Source organism: Heloderma suspectum, chromosome 11 (genome assembly GCF_057233095.1).
Source record: "Heloderma suspectum isolate Gila_16-S chromosome 11, 16-S_ref, whole genome shotgun sequence".
Taxonomy (NCBI): domain Eukaryota; kingdom Metazoa; phylum Chordata; class Lepidosauria; order Squamata; family Helodermatidae; genus Heloderma; species Heloderma suspectum.
In genome coordinates, this window is record NC_139468.1 from 18,723,278 (window position 1) to 18,747,904 (window position 24,627).

At 45.1% G+C, this 24,627-nt stretch overlaps 1 long non-coding RNA gene across 2 annotated transcripts; it reads left to right on the forward strand.

Annotated features, from left to right (window-relative positions):
* The first annotated feature begins 455 nt into the window (after positions 1–455).
* Positions 456–24,149, forward strand: LOC146337098 (uncharacterized). Of its 2 annotated transcripts, XR_014785349.1 has the most exons (5): positions 456–487; positions 666–877; positions 19,970–20,280; positions 22,248–22,359; positions 22,870–24,139. It is a non-coding gene; the product is annotated as an uncharacterized LOC146337098 (long non-coding RNA). The 2 variants fall into 2 exon arrangements; XR_014785350.1 differs by lacking the exon at positions 19,970–20,280 and having other exon boundaries at positions 22,870–24,149.
* Positions 24,150–24,627: the final 478 nt, after the last annotated feature.

The window sequence follows — 24,627 nt, forward strand, 5'->3', positions numbered from 1 at the left end:
TCCTACAGCTCCCAGCATTCTCCAGCTGGCTGGGGAATGCTGGGAGTTTTAGGACCTTTTCGATCTAACCCTGCATGGGATTGTGCTCCAAGATATCGGTCAGGAAGCCAGTGGTTCAAAATTAGGAGAGGGATCCAACGGTGCACTCCTGCTTGCATTATTGACTTTGCACTAGTGCAAACCAACCTTTGCACAATGTAACTAGCACAGTGGGAAAAGGCTGCAATTTGTTGCCAAACTTTGACATCAAATTACCACTTTTCCCCAATGTGCTAGTTATGCTGCGCAAGGGTTGGTTTACACTGGCACAGTGTCAGTAGCACTATTGCTGGGACGCTGTTGGATGCTGTTCTACGTGGCCTTAGATAAGCCAATGAGCCACAGTCTTCCCCTCCCCTATAATCTCCAATCTAAGGATGCTAATACTGACCTACCCTACCAATACGGATAGCTTTGCCACAGTGATTCATGCTTTAGTAACACCAAGGTTAGATTACTGTAATGGGTTATATGTGGGGCTGCCCTTGAAAACGGGTTGGAAGCTTCAATGTGTGAAGAATTCAACAGCCAGCATTCTGACTGGCTCATCTTGATAGAGCCATATTACACCAATTCTTAAGGAATTACATTGGCTTCTCACGGTGGCCATGTGTCCTCTTTTACAGGACAGTCCTCGGTTTGAAGGCCTGTCAGAGGACTGTCCTCTGTTTTGAAGGCATTCTCTGTTTGAAGGGCTGTCTAGTTCAAGTCTGGTTGAAAGAGAAAGAACCATCAGAAGAAAGAGCTGGGCCTTAAATTTATGCATCATCAACCGCACCTGGACAGCAGACTGAACAAGGTATACAGGTCATCTGGTCACAGTCTTCCTCACACTATAGTAAGTATTGTATTTCTATTTAAATTATAATAATAATTTCTACATTTGCATCTGTACATATAAATTAGCATATGCACTGTCCTCTGTTGTCCTCTTTTTTGGTGATTTACAAGTGGCTACTCTACTACCAAACCCAATTCAAGGTGTTAGTTACGACCTTTGAAGCTCTAAAGAGCTTGGTCCTAAATACATGAAGGATCACCTCCTGCCCTACTATCCTGCCCATGTCCTAAGATCTTCTTAGGAGGTCCTTCTGCAAACACCATCAATGGGAGATGGACACTATGCCTGGGTTCACACAACATGCTAACCCACACAGAGCTTGAGTGTGTGTTGTTCTTGAACCATGGGTTCTTGTTGTACTGTGGGTTATCGTGTTGTCTAAACACAGCACATATTCCACAGGGTGGCTTGTTAACCATGCAGTGTGGCTTATTTTTCTTGATCAAGCCTCCTTGAGAACCCATGGTTTGTTGTTGGGTTGTTCATAGTGGTTAACAAGCCACTCTGCATGGTTAACGTAACAAGCCACCCTGCAGAAAACACGTTGTGTTCAGAGAACACAATAACCCATGGTTCAACAACAACCCACACTCAACCACTGCATGTGGGTTAGTATGTTGTGTGAACCCAGCCTATGTATGTACCATAGAGAGGGCCTCCTCTGTGGTTTCATGCCAACTTTGGAACACCCTCCTAACTGAGATACAATTGTCATTTGCTATGGTTTGTTCTGAGGAGCAAATTAAAATGTTCCTATTTTGCACAGGCATTTTAACATTAAGTTTAATTTTTAAAGAACATGAGTGTTGTGGTTTTGTTGGGTTTGCAGTTTAAGAGCTGATGTTGCTTCCACCCCATTTTAATCTGTAATTGTATGGTTTCTATAATGGACTTTTAACAAAAGTTGTGTATACTGTGCTGGGATTCCTAGTGGATGAAAGGTGTTCTATAAATTTTAAAAATAAAAGTGAATAGACAAATGCCTTACAGGTTTGCTTTAAGGCAGGGGGTGGCAACTTGTGGCCCTCCACATGTCATGGCTTACAACTCCCATCAGCCCTAGCCAGCATAGCCAATGGTGAGGGATCATGGGAGTTGTAGGCCAAAACATCTGGAAGGCTGCACGTAGCCCACCCCTGCTGTAAGGATGAATGAAGATTGTGTATGTGAAGTGCTTTGAACAATCCAAAGCAGGGTTCGGGAATGTGTGGCCCTCCAGGTGTTTTGGCATACACCTCCCATGATCCCTCACCATTGGCCATGCTGACTGGAGCTGCTGGGAGTTTCTGTTCAGCAACATCTGGAGGGCCACAGGTTCCCCACTCCTGGTCTAAAACTGATATAGCAGCCTTCCCTAAGCTGGTGCTACTTGTGCCACTGTTGTGTTCAGTTCTGGTTCAAAGACAAAGAACCCTAAGAAGAAGCTGGGAGAGCACAGCAAGGGCCTTGAAGTCGCCCATCAACAGTTAGATCCCTTCCCCTGACTCATGCAAATTGCTGTCCTTTTTTGTCTCTTTGCTTTGGGCACTCCCTAAGTGGCCACCCTACTCTAGAGCTGGCACAGATTACTGGCAAAAGAGCAAGGGGGAAGAAAAATGTTCCCTCCCTCCCTCAGAAAAGGCTACGTGCAGCCCTTGCATCAAAGGGTGCTTCCTGCCCTTGGACTGCAGCCATTCAGAGGTTGAGGAAGCATTTCCAAAAACTGCTCCTGCATCTGTTCATGAGAGCGAAGCACCTGAGGCACAACTACAGGAAACACACATACAGTAAGTAGGCCGGTGAGAAGCCAGGCTCCAACCAACCATGAGGTGCCAAAGATCGTCGACCCAAATTACAGTCCATGGCCAAACGAAGTTATATGAACATGGATCAGCTGGGGCATGAACACAGCAAGCACAGGTTCCTTTTGTATCTAAGACACGTCTGGTTTGCTGGATCAGGCCAGATGTCCATGTCACCCACTGGCCACCTAGCTGGGATACTGTTGGAGTGGGTTTCCTGCATTGGCAAGGGATTGGACTAATGGCCTTTGAGGTCCCTTCCGATTCTACAGTTCTATGGATGCCCTGTCGAAGCTGACAAGTGGAGAGTAATGGAGGTAGCCGCCCATTGCTAGATTGCCCCGAGCACCTGGTAAACAGAGGAAGAGGGGCCGTAGCTTAGTGGTAGAGCCCCTGCTTTGCACACAGAAGGTCCCTGGTTCAATCCCCAGCATCTCCAGATAAGACTGGGAAAACTCCTGCCTGAAACCCTGGAGAGCCACTGCCTGTCAGTGTCAACAATACTGGGCTAGATGGACCAAGGGTCTCACTCAGTCTAAGGCAGCTTCTTATGTTCCTAAGTGGAATACTTTCACCAGGGAGACTCCAGCCTTTACTAACATGGGTCTAGGGCTGCCAGATTTCAAGCAGGATAACTTAGATGCATATGCCTTGACATTTCCCAGTGAGGCAGGAGAGAAGGCCGCCACTGCTTCTCCTGCTCAGTACCCACCCTCCTTGTTGTCTACCCACTTCCCAGCCTGCTGTAGAACATAATCTGGAGCGTGTCCAGAGAAGAGCAACCAGAATGGCAAGGGGCCCGGAAACCAAGTCCTATGAGGAATGGTTAGAAGAGCTGGGGATGCTCACCATGGAAAAGAGAAGCTTAAGGGGGCACATGAGGGCGGTCTTAAAATATCTGAAATGCTGTCATGTCCAAGGTGGAACAGGGGGTGGGGCCAGCAGGGGGTGAGGCCAGCGAGAAGTCGGGCAGAGCTTATGTCACTGGGGGCTGGGGGGCTTCGATTTTGGCCAGGCTGTAAATCCATTCTGGCTTTCAGTCAGAACCAGCCAGAACTCTGAAGGAGCTAGCCAAGGTGCTGAATCCTATCCCCAAAATAGATGCAGCACCTTGGATTGCTCTTTTAGAGTTCTGGCTGGTTCTGACTGAAACCCGGGGTGGATTTGCAGCCCCACCGAAACTGGAGCCACCACGGGCTTATGTGTGTCATTAAAGGAGTGAAAGGAAACTGTCATATCTTCCTAAAGAGAAATTGTTTAGTGAGTAAGGTTTGTAACAAAAAGGTTTTGGACATTTATTTCAGCATTCCCTGATGAAGCACCAATAGGGTCTGAAAGGTGTTGGACTGTATATATTCCTTTATTTATGGCATTGTTTCTCCCCCACCCCCATTTTTGCCTATAGTGTACCGCAGCCTTCTCCAACCCAGCACAATGTGTTGGGCAGGCTGCACATCTGGAGAGTTCCAGGCTGGGGAGGGCTGTGTTACCAGGTATTTTGCCCCCAGGTTGTGGCTGCTCCGGGCAAAATGCTGTGAGAGGAAACAGATCTCGACTGATAAGGCAACTACATTCTCATCTAAATTTGCTAGAGGAATTGTGGCCTCCAACACGTTACCCTCAGGAGCAAAGAGCGTCTTTCTTTGCCTAGTGGAATTCCACTGCTATCTTGAAAAAAGGAAACAGACAGGATTCTTTCCCACGTACAGAGGAAAGGCAGAATGCCCTAGAACAAATATTTCTCTTCAAGTCTCGGGATGAACCGTTCTGCAAATATTAATTATATACTAAAAAAACAGACACGGAGGACCATCCAAACCCTGCAAGCCGCCCTTCATTATATGTTGATTCTTAGCCAAGAGCACACACGGAAAATGCTGTCCCTTGGCACGTAAGTGGGATTCTGTCACTGACAGGCAGCAAACAAGTGCTCCTTGTCTTGAGTGGAACAGAAGCAGACAAAGAAATCTGCACCTTTGACACGTCTCAGGTGTTTCCTTGCCAATTGCTGGCTTTAAATGCCCCCCCAAATAAACAGCATTCCAAAGAAGGTTTATGTAATGCAAAACAGAAACTTTGGTATAAGATGATCAGATCTGATCTAGGGTGGAAGGGAAGGTTTCTAGCCATTGAGTTGGGACTGTGGTCTTAGGAATTTCCAGAGGGGTATCTGTGTTAGTCTATTGCAGCAAAATCAACAAAGAGTCTTGTGGCACCTTAAAGACTAACACATTTATTCTGGCATAAGCTTTTATCGACTATAGCCCACTTCATCAGATGCGTGGAGTATAGTGGAGAATTTTAGGTTTATATACAGTACATTTGATGGTGGTGGTGGTGGTGTGTGTGAAGAATTGTAAACAGTGAGGTCAGAAGGAAATTAAATGCAAAAAAGTGACACTCACACTGTTAACAGTGAGCATTTAGAGTGCAGTTGTTGCTGATACCACAAACATCCTGGCACTAGGGCCAGAGCTGCACTTTGTGTCATATCGATACAATCCCATGATGGTGACACTATGAGCATTTCTACACCAGCTAAAATCCCACAACTTTACCGGGGCTTTCTGCTTCTGTTTTAAATGCAGGATCATGATGGGCTCCCTTTACATGCGCTTCTCTTTCCCCCCTTATCTGTGTTGTTCTATATGTTTATATACAGCCACTATATGGCGCTGTACTCGACCTTGGGGGAGCTGGGGGTGGCGACGGCTGACAGGAAGCTCTGGCGTGGGTTGGTCCATGAAGTCATGAAGAGTCGAAAGCGACTGACTGAATAAACAACAAAGATGGCACTGTGGTCTAGCCCCTCTTATTGCAGGATTTTCTCTTTTCAGGGGATAACTCAACGTGCTGTAATTTGATGGCTCATTATCTCCGATCTTTTAAAAAATGGCATAAAGGTCATTTAGCATGGGAAACACCCTGGAGGTTGATGAGGTCATGTAAAGGACCTGCAAACTTCCATGAGTAACCATTCTCAATAGCAGGATAAAAGCCCCGTGTGGAGAAGCCCAGAATCCCTCTTGCACATTTATTACTTGTAGCACACACAATGACAACTGTTGCGGTATTTTGGATTATATGGAATAAAAAGTAGGATATAATGCTAAAAAAGTGGTATACAGAATGTGTAATGTGCCCTAACAGTTATTAGTCCACTTCTATACCGATAAAAAGCACTAGTGTAGATCTAGCCAATTAGCACATGGAGTGTGATAAAAACGCACACCCTGATCTCAATTCAAGCCCCTGGCAATAAAATAAAACCTATTAATGAATTCTAACTTGGCAGTCTCTCACTCTAATCTCCCTCTGAAGTTTCTTTGCTCCACAATAGCCACTTTAAGGTGGCAAGGTTTAGTGGGAGGTGATGCAGTGAAAGGGGCAGGCGTGTGCTCTACTGAGCATTGCAAATGTACAAACTGAGCGCTTGCCAAAGCTCAATCCATTTCAAATTGAAATGTGAGCATCCCAGGTAAGTACCTACCTGCCCAGATAATAAATGTTACTAAATGTGCTTCTGTTGCAACAGATAGTAAGAAGTATGACCAGATCTACTGTGTGATGAAAACTTCCCCACTTTATTCCCACATGCATACCCTGCTTTGGAAGCCAGGGCACGATAGGGTGTTGCAGAAGAGGAGCATGAACTCTTCCAAGAGGCAGAGAAAAGCCCTCAGTGTTTTGTAAGAGAGGAGGGAGGGAGGAGGCCTTCAGTCAGCGAGCTTTGGCATGTGGTTAGGGCTGTTACAAGTCCCTATTTATGTTACTTATGCAGGAACGTTCTAGATTAGGACTGAATGTTTCAGCACTCATTTAGAAACTGGAGACGCACAAACCGTGCAGGACTAGGATCTTTGTCAGTCTAAGCACCGTGTTGGCCTTGGGGTTTTGCTTTGTTTTAAATCAGGAGCAAGCCAGCCAACATGTAGCAATTAATCAATCAATGTAACAAAACACAGTCATGAATAACAGCAGCCTCCCAACACTGTCTGTCTGTCTGTCTGTCTCATCTGAAGCTCAGTTATGCACATGCGCAAAGCCTATGCCAGCCTTTCCCAAACCAGTGTCCTCCAGAGGTGTTGGACTACAACTCCCATCATCTCCAGCCAGCAGGGCTTTGTAGTCCAACACCTCTGAGGACACCGGGTTGGGGAAGGCGGACCTAGGGGTAAAATTATCCCTAGGATCTTGTTAGCTGGCTGGCTTCAGCTTTGAGGGTGACCTAGAAAAAGTGCCCTCTGACAGATTCCTTCCTATGTCGATGGGCCCCGCTGTCAGTGCCAGCTCCAGATTTTGGAGGGCCTGTGGGTGAGACACCCGTCACGACCTTCTCACTGCCATTGTCACCAGCTGCTCTTTCTCTTCAGTGCTGCCACGTGCTTGCGTGGCAGGCAGGGAGCCAGGGAGCCAGGAGGCCGCGGCATCTTCTCACGACTACCATTGTCTGGGCCAAAGTGAGAGGCAGGTAAACAAGCAGGTTGCAGTGGTGAAGGGGAAGAGCAACTCCAGGGGGCTCTTATCATTGGGCCCCTTTTGAGGTGCGGGCCCTTGGCAGGTGCCCCACCATGCCTCCCCTTTATGCCAGCTCTGCCCCAGTGGTCTTACCTAGCGGTGGCAGCTACAGCAGGTGGGCACAGCAATAGTCTGGGGTGGCCATGTGTCCTCTTTTACAGAGGACTGTCCTCTATTTTGAAAGTGTCCACAGTTTGAAGGAATGACCAAGTTTGGTACTAAGATCAAGAACCATCAGAAGGAAGAGCTGAGCTTTGAAGTTGGCCATCAGTAGATGTAAATGTTATGGAGTTTGGTGTCCTCCTTTTTGGTGTAGCGTGTCTTCTTTTTTGGTGATTCACAGCTGGCCATCCTAGCTCGAGTTAATGCTGGCATGGTGAATTTCCACAATGTCCCTGATGCAGCATGGATCTGTGGTGGGTTATCACACAGTGCTGATTAGAGCCCTGGCCAAACCTCCACCCCCATATTTAAAGCTCCCCCCCAGCAGTTATCAGCAGTGGGCTCTGCAGGGGTGCTGAAACTAAAATGATTAAGGGGCTGGAGGAACTCTCCTATGAGGAAAAGTTACAACATCTGGGATTGTTTAGCTTAGAAAAAGGGTGAGTTGGGGAGATGTGATAGAGGTGTTCAAAATTATGCATGCTGTGGAGAAAGTGGATAGGGAGATGTTTTTCTGTCTGTCTCTCTTAATACTAGAACCCAATGGGGTCATCCCATGAAGTTGATTGGTGGGAGATTCAGGACAGATGAAAGGAAGGACTTCTTCACACAGCACGTGGTTGAACTATGGAATTTGCTACCACAAGACGTAGTGACGGCCACCAATTTGGATGGCTTTAGAGGGGGATTGGACAAATTCCTGGAGGAGAACTCTATCAGTGGCTACTAGTCCTGATGGCACTGTGCTCCCTCCAGTCTCAGAGGCAGCATGCCTACGTACACCAGTTGCTGGGGAACATGGTGTTGCACTCATGCCCTGCTTGTGGGTTTCCCGTGGGCAGCTAGTTAGCTGCTGTGTGAACAGAATGCTGGACTAGATGGACCCTTGGTCTGGTCCAGCAGGGCTTTTCTTATGTTCAGAGGAAGCTACCCACTGATGCTAGGACTGATTCTTACTATGGTGCCACAGGAGAAAGCTGGCATGCTCCTTCTTGCCTCTCCTGAACAACTGCACCAACCAGTTGCAATGCCTAAGCAAGAGGAGCCGTTCATTTCCCCCTTAGGGTGCTGAGGGAGAGAAGGGCTGGCAAGTGTCTGGCATGCTGAATGAGCACAGCTAAGTAAGGATACATCAGAAGAGCCTGGCTGGCTCAGACTGAGCAAACCCAGATTCCTGTTTGACTCAGCGGCCAACCAACTGCCTTTGAGAAGGCCACCTGCAGGGCGTGAAGATAACAGCCCTCCTCGTTCACCCTCCAAACCAATGGTATTATGCATTTACAAGTGGGACCTGCACCGGAACGATCTAGGGTGGAATGCTCATGTTCAGTGTTTCAGCCAGCCATGTCTTCCTCCACCATACTCCATTCCGTTCCCCCTTACATCCAGTTTTACTCCCCCCCTCACAACAGTCAGTCAACATTCCATTGACAGAGCATGCTCAGTTCTTATTGGGCTCTTTTGGGGTTTCCCCCCTTTTAGGGTTCTTTTCTTGTAATTCCCACAAATCATGGGGTTGCCGTGTCTCCTGGTATCTCCCTCTGGTGCGTGGGTGATACTGTTTTGGCTCTATAAGCACTTGACACTCACTCCTGAACATTGGAAATAGAAGGAATGATTCATCAGCATACTGCCTCTGAATGTGGAAGTTTCATTTTGCTATCCTGCCTAACAGACCTTCTGCTCCTCTGTGAATCTGTCTAATCACCCTTTAAAGTCTTCTCAACCACTGACCATTGCTACATCCCATGGGAGTGAATTCCATAAATTTAGGGTACAATCCTATGCATTGCTGCCTGGGGAATGCTAGGAGTTGTAGGACTTTTTTCAGTGTAAAGTTACATAGGATCAGGCCTATAGTTACTTATTTGTTGCATTTATATCCTGCCTTTCCTCCAAGGAGCCCAAGGTGGTGTACATGATCCTGTTCTTCTCCATTTTATTCTCACAACAACCCTGTGAGGCGGGTTAGGCTGAAAGTCAGTGACTGGCCCAAAGTCAGCCAGTGAGCTTCATGGCCGAGTGGGGACTAGAACCTGAATCTCCCGAGTCCCAGTCCAACACTCTAACCACTACACCACACTGACTCTTAATTACACATTGTGTGAAGAAGTGCTTTCTTTAATCTATTCTGAATCAAGTTTTAGTATTATGGGAGAGGTTGAAAAAGTGTTCGGTCTCCACTTTCTCCACACCATGCCTACTTTTATCAACCTCTATCACATCCCCCCCCCCAACACACACACACCAGTTACCATTTTCTCTGCATTAAGAAGCCCCAAATGCTTTAGCAATTCCTTACAGGCATGATGCTCCAACCCACTGATAATTTTGATTGCCCTTTTCTGCCCTCTTCCACCTCAGTAATATTCTTTCTTGAGACTAGGGTGACCAAAATTGTACAATGTATTCCAGACGTAGAACTAACAACTGCAAACCACACAAAGACCAACAACAGCTTGGACTGACTGCTGTTTTATTGGTGGGTGGAGCACAATCCAATTTGGTACCCCATACTAGTTAATCCCCTTCATGGATCACTGCCTTGTCGTGGCAAAGGGGCTTGCATAACTCAGTGAAGCCATAAGCTATGCCGCGCAGGGCCACCCAAGACGGACAGGTCATAGCGGAGAGTTCTGACAAAATGTGGTCCACTGGAGAAGGAAATGGCAACCCATTCCAGTACTCTTGCCAAGAAAACCCCATGGAACATATCACAAGGCTAAAAGATATGACGCCGGAAGATGAGCCCCTCAGGTTGGAAGGTGTCCAATATACTACTGGGGAAGAGCAGAGGGAATTTCCAAGTAGTGCCAGAAAGAGTGAAGCGGCTGGGCCAAAGCCGAAAGGACACTCAGCTGTGGATGTGTGTGGTGGTGAAAAGAAAGTGCGATGCTGTAAAGACCAATATTGTTTAGGAACCTGGAATGTAAGATCAATGAATCAAGGTAAGCTGGAGGTGGTCAAACATGAGATGGCAAGATTGAACATCGACATCTTGGGAATCAGCGAACTAAAATGGACCGGCATGGGCGAATTTAATTCAGGTGACCATCATATCTACTACTGTGGGCAAGAATCCCTTAGAAGAAATGGAGTAGCACTCATAGTCAACAAAAGGGTGGGAAAAGTAGTACTGGGGTTGTTGTTGTTTATTCGGTCAGTCACTTCCGACTCTTCGTGATTTCATGGACCAGCCCATGCCAGAGCTTCCTGTTGGCCGTCGCCACCCCCAGCTCCCCCAAGGTTGAGTCCATCACCTCCAGAATATCATCCATCCATCTTGCCCATGGTCGGCCCCTCTTCCTTTTGCCTTCCACTTTCCTGTCTTCTCATTATGTGGCCAAAGTACTTCAGTTTTGCCTTTAATATCCTTCCCTCAAGTGAGCTGTCTGGCTTTCTTTCCTGGAGTATGGACTGGTTTGATCTTCTTGCAGTCCAAGGCACTCTCAGAATTTCCCTCCAGCACCACAGTTCAAAAGCATCTGTCTTCCTTCACTCAGCCTTCCTTATGGTCCAGCTCTCACAGCCATAGGTTACTACGGGGAATACCATTGCTTTAACTATGCGGACCTTTGTTGTCAGTGTGATGTCTTTGTTCTTCACTATTTTATCAAGATTTGTCATTGCTCTCCTCCCAAAAAGTAAATGTCTTCTGATTTCCTGGCTGCAGTCAGTGTCTGCCATAATCTTTGCGCCTAGAAAGAGAAAGTCTGTCACTGCCTCCATGTTTTCTCCCTCTATTTGCCAGTTATCAATCAAGCTGGTTGCCATAATCTTGTTTTTTTTTTTTTGAGGTTTAACTGCAACCCAGCTTTTGCACTTTCTTCTTTCACCTTCGTCATGAGGTTCTTCAGCTCCTCCTCACTTTCAGCCATCAAAGTGGTATCATCTGCATATCGGAGATTGTTAATGTTTCTTCCAGCAATTTTTATTCCAGCCTTGGCTTCATCAAGCCCAGCACGTCGCATGATGTGTTCTGTGTACAGGTTGAATAGGTAGGGTGAGAGTATACAACCCTGCCATACTCCTTTCCCAATCTTAAACCAGTCCGTTGTTCCATGGTCTGTTCTTACCGTTGCTACTTGGTCGTTATACAGATTCCTCAGGAGGCAGACAAGATGACTTGGTATCCCCATACCACCAAGAACTTGCCACAATTTGTTATGATCCACACAGTCAAAGGCTCTAGAATAGTCAATAAAACAGAAATAGATGTTTTTCTGAAACTCCCTGGCTTTCTCCAGTATCCAGCGGATATTGGCAATTTGGTCTCTAGTTCCTCTGCCTTTTCTAAACCCAGCTTGTACATCTGGCAATTCTCGTTCCATGAATTGCTGGAGTCTACCTTGCAAGATCTTGAGCATTACCTTACTGGCATGTGAAATAAGTGCCACTGTTCGTTAGTTTGAACATTCTTTGGTGCTTCCCTTTTTTGGTATGGGGATATAGGTTGATTTTTTCCAATCTGTTGGCCATTCTTGTGTTTTCCAAATTTGCTGGCATATAGCATGCATCACCTTGACAGCATCATCTTGCAAGATTTTAAACAATTCAGCTGGGATACCGTCATCTCCTGCTGCCTTGTTATTAGCAATGCTTCTTAAGGCCCATTCAACCTCACTTTTCAGGATGTCTGGCTCTAGCTCACTGACCACACCGTCAAATCTATCCCCAATATTATTATCCTTCCTATACAGATCTTCCATATATTCTTGCCACCTTTTCTTGCTCTCTTCTGCTTCTGTTAGGTCCTTGCCATCTTTGTTTTTGATCATACCCATTTTTGCCTGGAATTTACCTCCGATGTTTCTAATTTTCTGGAAGAGGTCTCTTGTCCTTCCTATTCTATTATCTTCTTCCGCTTCCATGCATTGCTTGTGTAAAAATAATTCTTTATCTCTTCTGGCTAACCTCTGGAATTTTGCATTTAATTGGGCATATCTCCCCCTATCACTGTTGCCTTTTGCTTTCCTTCTTTCTTGGGCTGCTTTCAGTGTCTCAGCAGACAGCCATCTTGCCTTCTTGGTTTTCTTTTTCTTTGGGATGTTTTTTGTTGCCGCCTCCTGAACAATGTTGCGAACTTCTGTCCATAGTTCTTCCGGAACCCTATCTACTAAATCTAGTCCCTTAAATCTATTCTTCACCTCCACTGCATATTCATGAGGAATATTCATGAGCTCTAACTGATCTGTGGGTCTTCCCTGTTCTCTTTAGTCTGATTCTAACTTGTGCAATAAGAAGTTTGTGATCTGAACTACAATCAGCTCCAGGTCTTGTTTTTACTGACTGCATAGATGTCCACCACCTTTGGCTACAAAGGATGTAGTCAATCTGATTTCGGTGTCAACTGTCTGGTGAAGTCCATGTATAAAGTCGTCTCTTAGGTTGTTGGAAGAGAGTGTTTGTTATGCACAGTGAGTTGTCTTGGCAAAATTCTATCAGCCTATGTCCTGCTTCATTTTGTTCTCCCAGACCATGCTTGCCTGTAATTCCAGGTGTTGTTTGACTACCCACCTTAGCATTCCAGTATCCTGTAATGAAAATAACATATTTTTTTGGCGTACTATCCAGTAGGTGCTGCAGATCCTCATAGAACCGATCTACTTCTGCTTTTTCAGCATCTGTGGTTGGGGCGTATATTTGGATCACTGTGATGTTAAATGGCTTACCCTGAATTTGAATTGAGATCATTCTGTCATTTTTTGGATTGTATCCAAGCACTGCTGTAGCCACTTTATTATTAATGATGAAGGCTACTCCATTTCTTCTGTGGTCCTCTTGTCCACAGTAGTAGATCTGGTGGTCATTTGATGTGAAGTGGCCCATTCCAGTCCATTTCAGTTCACTGACACCCAGAATGTCTATATTTAATCTTGACATCTCCCCAGTAACCACATCCAATTTGCCCTGGCTCATAGATCTTACATTCCAGGTTCCTATGGTCTGTTGATCTTTAGAACATTGGATTTGTCGTTCACCACCAGCACCATCGGCTGCTAGCCATCATTTCAGCTTTGGGCTAGCTGCGTCATCACATCTGGGGCTAGTTGAACTTATCCTCTGTTCCTCCCCAGTAGCATTTTGACCATCTTCCAACCTGGGAGTCCCATCCTCCGATGGTATACCGACATAACTCTGGTTGTACTGATCCATTTAGTTTTCATGGCAAGAATACTGGGGTGGGTTGCCGTTTCCTTCCCCAGGAATTGTATTTAGTCTGACCCCTCTGCCATGACCTTCCCATCTTGGGTGTCCCTTCACGGTTTAGCTCATGACGTCATTGAGGTGCTCAAGCTCCAGCACCACGACAAGGTAACAATCTCCTTTGCTAAAGAGTACTGGGGTACAATCTCAAAAATGATAGAATGATCTCAGTACAAATCCAAGGCAAACCATTCAACATCACAGTAATTCAAGTCTATGCCCCAACCACTGAGGCTGAAGAAGCTGAGGTTGATCAGTTCTACGAAGACCTACAACACCTTCTAGAACTAACACCAAAAAAAGATGTCCTCTTCATCATAGGGGATTGGAATGCTAAAGTAGGAAGTCAAGAAATCACCGGGATAACAGGCAAGCATGGCCTTGGTGTACAAAATGAAGCAGGACAAAGGCTAAGAGAGTTTTGCCAAGAGAACACGCTGATCATTGCAAAGACTCTTTTCCAACAGCACAAGAGGCGACTCTACACATGGACATCACCAGATGGTCAATATCGAAATCAGATTGATTATGTCCTTTGCAGCCAAAGATGGAGAAGCTCCATACAGTCAGTCAAAACAAGACCTGGAGCTGACTGTGGCTCAGATCATGAGCTGCTTCTTGCAAAATTTCGGCTTAAATTGAAGAACGTAGGGAAAACCACTAAACCATTCCGGTATGACCTAAATCATATCCCTTATGAATATACAGTGGAGGTGAGGAATAGATTTAAGGGATTAGACTTGATAGACAGAGTGCCTGAGGAACTATGGATGGAGGTCCGTAACATTGTTCAGGAGGCAGCAACTCAATCCATCCCAAAGAAAAAGAAATGCAAGAAAGCCAAGTGGCTGTCTGAGGAGGCTTTACAAGTAGCTGAGGAAAGAAGGGAAGCAAAAAGCAAGGGAGAAAGGGGAAGATATATCCAACTGAATGTAGAGTTCCAGAGAATAGCAAGGAGAGACAAGAAGGCCTTCTTAAATGAACAATGCAAAGAAATCGAGGAAAACAACAGAATGGGAAAGACTAGAGACCTTTTCAAGAAAATCAGAGATCTCAAGGGAATGTTTTGTGCAAAGACGGGCATGATAAAGGACAAAGAAGGCAGGGACCTAACAGAAGCAGATGAGATTAAGAAGAGGTGGAAAGAATACACAGAAGAACTATACAGGAAAGATCTGAATGTCCCTGATAGCCATGATAGTGCGGTCACTGAACTTGAGCCAGACATCCTCGAGAGTGAAGTCAAGTGAGCCTTAGGAAGCACTAGTAACAACAAAGCTAGGGGAGATGACAGTCTTCCAGCTGAGCTATTTAAGATCCTAAAAGATGATGCTGTTAAAGTGCTGCACTCAATATGCCAACAAATGTGGAACACTCAACAGTGGCCACAAGACTGGAAAAGGTCAGTTTACATTCCAATTCCAAAGAAGGGCAGTGCCAAAGAGTGTTCAAACTACCATACAATTGCACTCATTTCACATGCCAGCAGGGTTATGCTCAAAATCCTACAAGCTAGGCTTCAGCAGCATGTGAACCGAAAACTACCGGAAGTACAAGCTGGGTTTTGAAGAGGCAGAAGAACTAGAGATCAAATCGCCAACATTCGCTGGATTATGGAGAAAGCAAGAGAATTCCAGAAAAACGTCTATTTCTGCTTTATTGACTACGCTAAAGCCTTTGATTGTGTGGATCACAACAAACTGTGGCAAATTCTGAAAGAGATGGGAGTACCAGACCACCTTACCTGTCTCCTGAGAAACCTGTATGAGGGACAAGAAGCAACAATTCTGGTAAGAACCGGACATGGAACAACTGACTGGTTCAAAACTGGGAAAGGAGTACGACAAGGCTGCATATTGTCGCCCTGCTTATTTAACTTATATGCAGAGTACATCATGAGAAATGCCGGGTTGGATGAATCACAGGTTGGAATTAAGATTGCCGGGAGAATTATCAACAACCTCAGATACGCAGACGATACCACCTGAATGGCAGAAAGTGAAGAGGATTTAAAGAGCCTCTTGTTGACAGTGAAAGTGGGGAGTGCAAAAGCTGGTTTGAAACTCAGCATTAAAAAAACGAAGATCATGGCATCTGGCCCCATCACTTCCTGGCATATAGAAGGGGAAGAAATGGAAGCTGTGACAGATTTTACTTTCTTGGGCTCCAAGATCACCGCAGACGGTGACTGTAGCCATGAAATTAAAAGACGCTTGCTCCTTGGGAGGAAAGCTATGGCCAACCTAGACAGCATAGTAAGAAGCAGAGACATCACCATGCCAACAAAGGTCCGTATAATCAAAGCTATGATTTCCCAGTAGTAACGTATGGCTGTGAGAGCTGGACTATAAGGAAGGCTGAGCGCCGAAGAATTGATGCTTTCAAACTGTGGTGCTGGAGAAGACTCTGACGAGTCCCCTGGACTGAAAGGAGGTGAAATCAGTCAATCCTAAAGGAAATCAACCCTGAGTGCTCATTGGAAGGACAGATACTGAAGCTGAAGCTCAAATATTTTGGCCACCTAATGCAAAGAGAAAACTCCCTGGAAAAGACCGTGATGCTGGGAAAGACTGAAGGCAAAAGGAGAAGGGGACGGCAGAGGATGAGATGGCTGGATAGCATCACCGATGCAATGAATATGGACTTGAGCATGCTCCGGGAGAGAGCGCAGGACAGGAAGGCCTGGCGTGCTATGGTCCATGGGGTCACGAAGAGTCGGACACGACTGAACGACTGAACAACAACAACTAGTTAATCATGATATGTAATATTTATCTAGCTGTTTTGAATGTTCACAGTGCTTCACATACAAGGGGTTGGATCCAGAACTTGCCTTCCGAGGTCCCTCCGTCTGATTTTGGGTTATTCCCCTCCCCCCACAGCTCACCCCATTCAGCAGGGTATCCTGACTGTAGTATTTTCAGGGGAGTGGAGGGACTGCCGTGGAAAGGAGGGGGCAGTTTCACCAGCACAGTTGATCCAATATTAATCTGGATCCAACACATTATCTCAACTGTCTTTACAACAAACCTGTAAACTAGCCATTATCATCATCATCAGCCCCATATTGCAAATGGGGGAACTGAGGCTAAGAGAATGGAGACTTGTTTAAAGCCAGTGCGTGAGTTGGTGGCCAAGGTGGTAAGATTTAAACTGGACACTTCCTGACAGTCGTACATTTTTCTCCACATCCAGTTTAGCACTTGTGCGCCTGTGCCAAGCTGCTTTCTGGATGTAGCCTCCATGGACATATTTGTCTGACAGTTTCCACAAAAGCTGTATTCACCCTTTGGTTCCCGCGGGCAGTGAATTTTCCCAACCACTCCTGCATCGGTTTTCCACCCTCTTTCTGCTGGCTGCTGTGTTTTGATGACTGTTCCCTTTTGAGCCAGTCGGCCCACAGGCTCTGCTCTCTCGTGTGACACCAGTGAAAGAGAGAGAAGGAAAGTGATGAGTAATTTCAAGTCCGAAATATGGCTGGTTCAGCCATAACTGGCATCTGCTGTGACACAGTAGCCCTTGTTTGGGAAAGGGCTGGTCAGGAGATGGTGGTGGCAGATGGGAGCTGAAAGGGACAAGAAAGCTTCTGCGAACGTCCATGCAACTGTTGCAGTAACAGCACGTCCTAGGAGCTGGGATGGAAAAAGCTTCACTGACGGAATTCAGGCAAAATTGTAGTGTATAGTGCATTCCCATGTACACCAAGGGGAGAGAAGAATTGCAAGGTGCTAGATTGGAAGAGTCAGAAAGATAGTCAATGAGCCAAAACAGATGAGATGTGGCAGATCTATGACTGGATATATCCTGATTTTTCTCTTCTCTTTTCTTTTCTTTTCTTTTCTTTTATCTCCTCCTCCTCTTCCTCCTTCTCCTCCTCTAACCCAGGGCAGGCACAAGCTGTCCTGCCACCTCAGGCAGGACAGCACAGGCTCAGCTCTGCCACACCTCCGACTGCTGTGTGCCATACCTCCTGTGATATATCTGTTGCCAGACTGTAACACTTTCACCAAAAGAGGGGAATTGAATGTGTGAATATTACACACACACACACACACACACCGAACCTCCTTGAGCATTTAACACTAACATGTCAGCCGGCACTTCGGCCAGGGACCGGCTTTGCTGTAGATGAGCTTTCCCCACGCCTTTCTCCTTTGGGCCCCTGGAGAGATGCTACCAACCAGAGCAGACAATATTAGATGGTCATGGAAGGCATAGAGCACTGGTGGGCAGAAGTTAAGACTTCAGTTTTGGACTTCAGTTCCCAGAAGCCCTTGTCAGCATGGCTAATAGTCAGGAATGGTGGAAGTTGACGTCCAAAACACCTGGAGATCTACTTTCTGTGCACCGTTGGTTTAGAGGACACCCAGTCTGGAAGCTAGACAAGAACTCTATTATCTCTCCCAAACAAGAACAGAAATTCCTCCTGACTCTGCCTAGATAAGTCCAGTGCCACCTAGTGACTAAATGATATAATGACACAATCCACACAGATGGACGAATGGTTTGACTCGGTATGAGATAACGCCATATGTTCAAACTTCTCATGTGTTTATGTTCACTGTTATGCTGCATTCAAGAGCGCTCTTAGAACAAAACACCGGTGGCTGAAGGAGAGTTCTTGACAATGTTTTGCAGGAGGCGCTTTCTGGGCCTTTTCCACAGCAAGCTCTCCACTTGGTGTCTCAATATCACAAATTCTGCATTATCGTTACTTGAAAAACACACACACCTGTTCAAATCACAACCAGCACACTACAGAGAAATCAGCCTACCCATCTCGCTTTTCGGCTAAAAAGGCTCATGTCATACATCTTTTGTAACTCTGACTCAGTCTGATGATTCTGCATATAGGCAAAGAGGCTCAGATAACTATGACTAAGCCCATCCTCTTTATGAGTATATAAGCTAGAGCTTTTTTCTGACTAAGGACCCACAAATGGAATTTGAGTTTTCAGTACATGGAATGAGTTTGTGCGGCAAGAACATTTTAAAAAAACTAAACTATGTTGGTATAGGCCTTTTCTTTTTCACAGGTGAAGCTGAGATTCCTTCTGGCATTTTCCCATATCTGTAATAATATAGACCATGACAGGTCAATGGAACTTTCATCTTCACAGGCATGTAAGAGGGGGTGTTTTTTAGGGGGTGGGGAATAACAGGAGAAAGTTATTGCTCTTGTGTCCCCCTGGTAGGCTTCCCATAGGCATCTGGTTGGCCACTATGGGAAACAGGATGCCAAACTACATATAGACCTTTGGTCTGAACTAGCAGGGCTCTTTGTATGTTCTTATATTCTAATGAGGGTGGCCGCTTATGCATCACCAAAAAAAAGGAAATGCATCACCAAAAAATACCTCTTTTTATATACTTTGGTATTTGGCTGCATAGTTTTAAAAGGGAATTTCTCAGTGGAGGCTGGTGGGTCTGATTTCTGTGGGGCTGTGATTCCATTCTGGGGTTCCGTCAGAACCAGCCAGAACTCTAAAGGAGCTATCCAAGGTGCTGAATCCTAAATGGGGTTTAGGATAGCTAAATAGCTCCTTTAGAGTTCTGGCTGGTTCTGACGGAAACCCAGAATGGAATGGGGACACAAGAGCAATAACTTTCTCCCGTTATTCCCCCCACCCACTGGAATGTCTCACTAAAATTTTCCCCATGTGCAACACCAGGGGGTTGGCAGTGTGGTGCCACATTCTGGGAACCACCAAATATGATACTTTTATTTTTTTAAGTATCGTATTTTCTTACTGGCAGCTCAGTTTGCTGTGAAATAGGTTTCTGCTGGGTGCTGAAAACTGGGTTCAAAGGTGTTGTTTAGTGTGTTGGGGCTCAGACCCCCTTTTGCTTTGTACTCAGTCTTTTGGGCAGGTTACTTGTCCTTGGCTAAGCCTCCCATGACATACATTTTGTGGCAGTGCCCAGGACAGTTTTTCAAATTACCAGATGTACCCACGGCCCAAAAAAGGTTGCCTACTCCTGTGCTACACAGACAGCAAGTCTGTATTCAACGCTCTGTGATCACAGCAAAGCAAAATACACAGGAAAATGGGTACGGAACATCCAATGTTATATAACAGAAGAATGTGCAAAGCAGCATCCCCATAGTAGTGAACACTTGGGACCCCTCTTCTCAAATGAATGCATAATAACATTTCCAAATGTTGTATATGTATCCATCAACACGAGGACTTGCCTCTTTCATACGGTATGGAATGGACCTGAGCAAGGGCTTGAACATACATTCAAACCTAGCTACTGTTGGCTATTTATTAAAAAAGAAAAGAAAAAGGCCAAGCATGAAATGGCATATATCCATTCTATCATGTTTCAGAGATGTATGTTCATAATATATTGAAGCTTTGGCTTGGGATTTAAAAACACTGTGAATACTTTTTATGGTTTAATTTGTCATTTCTAGTAACTTCCAGCAACTTGCAAGCAGAGCACTTTTCTTTTCTGAGTCAATACATTAGGAGTGATCCCAAACATATCCTGCAGATAAGCGATGGAACTCTTGTGGCCTGTAAAATAGCCACTGCGGAAGGCAAAAAACTGAAATGAATTCAGCAGCTTTCATCACTCGATCAAATGGACTTGTACAACCAAACCTGGCATTGTTCAACTTGTATATTATCATTCTAACATTTTTCATTGGATCAAACTTTTCATTGGATGAAAAAATACATTTGAGTCTCTGGCAGGGCAACGCCTAAGCATGTTTACTCAGAGGTAAGTTCCACCAAGGGCAACAGGATTGGCTTCCTGGTAAGTATGTTTAGGATTGTAATTGGTGGTACAGCTAGTGTTGGATCTTGGGGTCAAAGCTGAGGGCCCTGCAGCCCGCCAAAGGACCACCTAGAGGGGGCCAGCGATGAGCACATGAGAAGCAAACTCCATTTATCCCTGTAGTCATAATGGTAATTATCATGATGGTAATATAATGATAATATAATGATGATAATATGATGATGATGATATAACGATGGTAATTATCATGATGATAATTTATGTGAGTTTAAAATGCAAAACTGCACAAGCTCAAAGTATTTCTTTTTATCAGGGTTGGCAAATAGTTGTGTTGTTGCTCTAACATATCAGGAATGTAGAAGCAGTTGTAAAGCATGGCATAGCAATTGGGAGGAAAGAGAACTGTTTGTTATATGCTTCACAACTGAAGTAATGCATGTGGCCATCTAAAGCCCCCCCCCCCCCGATCATTAAGTCCAGGGTCTAAAATTACTTAGCTGCACCACTGATTGCAATCTTAGATTTGCAAATACTACTTTACCGTGTGTGTGTGTGTGTGTGTGTGTGTGTATATATATATATATATATATATATATATATATATCACTTAACTTTATATTTTATTGTATGTCTGAGCATGGATATTGTATTAAAGTGAGTTGATTGTATTCAAGTGATTGGTTAGATGATGTCTGTGTGGTTCTTCAGATCAACTCTTTGTGAGCACATATCCATTCTATTAACCTTTGAGCAATGAGAGAAACCTTTAAAATGACATCCTAAGGAACAAAAGATCACAGAGATAAGATTTATAATTCATTGATAAAATGGATTGACTGTCAGGGTGGTGAGAGGGAGAAATGGAAGTCCATCAGGATCTCTGTCAGATGAGACATGTGAGATAAGCCATCCTGTATCAGCTCTTCTTTAAATATGAAAAGTCAAAGGAAGTATTCATGGAATGGGGACTGAGGGGGAAGCAATTCTACTTTGACAAGTGGGGAAAGGTCATCTTGATTTCGCAGGCGGGAAGATGCTCATTGAGGAACATCTAAAGGATAAGGGTGTGATTGTGAAGGGTGCCAGGTTGAGCTCACTGGTAGACAAGAGATACGGAATAGGTCTGGAGGCTAAAGTGGCAGAATCTGGGAAGGAAACAACAAAGGCAACTTTCCTGGCTGGCTTTTTGACATCTGGCGCATAAGCCAATGAATGTGTGGATGCATGTATGTGAAAGCTGGAAATGTTGGATTCATACCAATTGTGCCAGAAGTAATTATTACCATTTTTAGTAGAAGGCAAGAACATCCTTTTCACGTAGTGCTCAGGCTTAAACTGTATAGCCAACACACACACTGGGTGCACCATTTCATGTGCCCTTTTATGTGAGATCACATAGAAGGTTCCTCAGAGGACATCTAGTCCAGGATCTGCAATGCAGGATGCAACTACACCACCCATGACAGATGGCCGTCGAGCCTCTATACTTATTCTCTTTAGGGGATAAAGCTGCTTGATAGTTAAGATCTTCAGCATGCTTTTGAGGTCCCCACCGTCAGAGATAAGGCTGGTGGCTACTGGGGAAAGAGCCTTCTCCTCAGTGGCACCTTTGCTATGTAGCTTCTTCCTTACATCCAGCGTGGTGTAGTGGTTAGAGGGTTGGACTGGAATGCAGCAGATCCGGGTTCTAGTCCCCAGTCTGCCATGAAGCTCACTGAGTTGCTTTGGGTCAGTCACTGACTCTCAGCCTAACCTGCCTCACAGGGTTGTTGTGAGGATTAAATGGAGAGAAGGAGGCCCATGTACACTGCCTTGGGTTCCCTTGAGGGAAAAAAAAGTGGGATATAAATGTAATAAGGCAATAAATAAATAAATAAAAATAAAGTGCCAATTGTCAGCAGAGTCATGTAGTTGTATGCCATTTTCTGCTTTGCTTGTGTTTTATGTAGCTGCTGTGCTGGAAGGCTTTTGTTTCCTTCATCAAACTGTTTTGTTTTATGGGACAACACAGCACCATCCATGTGCAACAGAGCGGGATCAACAGTCTTGAGAGAACCAAAGGTCTGCAGAAGTTTACCAAAAAAACTTTAGGAAGGAAAGGAGATGGGGGCAAAAATAGCCTGATGGGCACTGAGTATGTTCAGTGGTCACAGAATGCTACTGTTGAGAAGGAGAAAAGAAAAGTAGTGGTGATGGTGGAACGGAGTATCTTGGAACAGGGTATTCTGGCTGGCTGGCTGGCTGGAACCCTGAACAGGAGCACACCACACTGCAACATTTTGTTGCAGGTCCCACTTGTGACCATATGGAAATGATAGGGTAAATTTTATGTCTTCACTATATTAGGTTGCAGTGGAGGCTGGTGGCTCCGATGTCAGTGCAAAGCACCTTGGACAGCTGCTTTAGAGTCCTGGCTGTTTTGGACTGAAACCAAGAGCGTGTGCAGTGAACCCCCGACATTGGAGCCACCAGCCTCCACTGTTAGGTTGGAGATAAAGACGCCAGGCTCAGGCTGTTCTTGTGTTTTATGTTAATTTTCCTATTCAGTTCTGATTTTTCTTCAATTAACAGGTGATTGGGGCCTGCAGAAAGTGAGTCAGTTCTGCCTTCTAATCCAGCATCTAGCATGCAGGCAAGCGACTCCAGAACCAGTAACAGCCGTCTAAGGACCGCCAGGCAGTGCTACGAGAATGAAGGTTGCTACAGGTTGCTGCTTTAATCTGTGCAATGCTGGAGTGTGCATAATGACGATCTGGTTTGCATTCGTTGAATGATACAACGCATTCTTTTCTTTTTAAGCCCCTGTCTCATGATGTCGTTGTCTCTGCTTCCTGCTACACTGATACATTCACCTGAAGCCACATCTCAGATAGCAGCAGAGGAGTGAGACATGCTCAATGTCACCAAACCGTTTGGAAGGCTGGCCTTCCATGTGATTAATATGGAACAGCTTGGCTGCTGGGCATGGGATCCTGGCATGTCTTCAGGGTCGGCCAAAGACAGTTGAGTGCCTAAGGCGAAAAAGAAGATGGCACCCACTTAGGAATGGCCAAAAAAGAGGAAAGGTATTATCCCCCCACCCAGAAAAAGGACAAAAGGGGACAGTGATTTGCATAACATTTGCAAATGCTCATGTACATGTAGAGGTGCATATTTAGAAATAATTACTATAATTTAAATAGAAATGCAGTGCATCTCACCATACTGTGAAAGATTGCGACCAGGCTGACCTGTGTGCCTGCCTGTTCTGTCCGCTGTTCAGGTGCAAACTCTTGATGGGCAACAGTTCTGAGGCTTCTATATCTTTACATTCAAATGGAGGATGCCTTCAAATAGAGGACAGTCCTCTGTAAAAGGAGAGGGTGACCATGTGTCCTGCCACATGAGCTGCCTGTCTCACTCTGCCTAATGGTATAGCTGGCCCTCCACAATGTGGATGAGTGTGGGTAGAAGATCTGCATGGCTTACTGCCTTACTGCTGCAATCCTACGCATGTCCAGACAGGAAAAAAGTCCTACAACTCCCAGCATGCCCTAGCCAGCCATGCTGTCTGGGGAATGCTGGGAGCTGTAGGACTTTATTTCTGTCCCAAAATGCATGGGATTGCGCCCAAAAAGAGGAATGACAATGACTGAAGTGGAATCAGGAGCCAAGAACAGCTCTGGGATGCTTTAGGCCCTTTGTTTTACCTTTGTCACTCTTTTTAAGTTTCATCTATATGTGTTTTACTGTCAGTCTGTGCGATGGCATGTGTTTTAATTTGGTTTTATTCCTGTTGTAAGCAACCCAGAAAACCCAGTTATAGGGAAACACATTAGTGCTTAAAATAAACATATATTTTTAAAATTGTGAATGGAGAGAAAATTGTACTGGGTTCTTGCCAACAGAGACCAGGTCAGTTGATATCCTAGTTTGGGGGGGGGGGAGAGAGAGAGAGAGAGATTGAGAGAGAGAGAGAGAGAGAGAGAGAGAGAGAGAGAGAGAGAGAAGTTAGATTGGCAAAAGGTAACCAGTCCTAAAAATGCAAAATAGTATACATTTCCATATCGTTAAATGATCTCTGTTCTATTAAAAGTGTTTAATGTTGGGGTTTCTAAAATTTGCATTAAAGGACACCCACCCACCCACAGATACATAGAGTGACCCACCCTGGAATTTTATCATTGTTTTAAAATGCATTCAGCCAGCTGCTGCTAAGCAAATGTTGTCCCCTTGTTGTTTTATTTTGGATGCACGAGAAGCAACTATTTGTGGCCGGAAAGAAAGATCTGTTGATCTTACTGAAGGAGTTAATAGCCCAGAGGCCCAGCCCTGTTGCCAATTTCACAT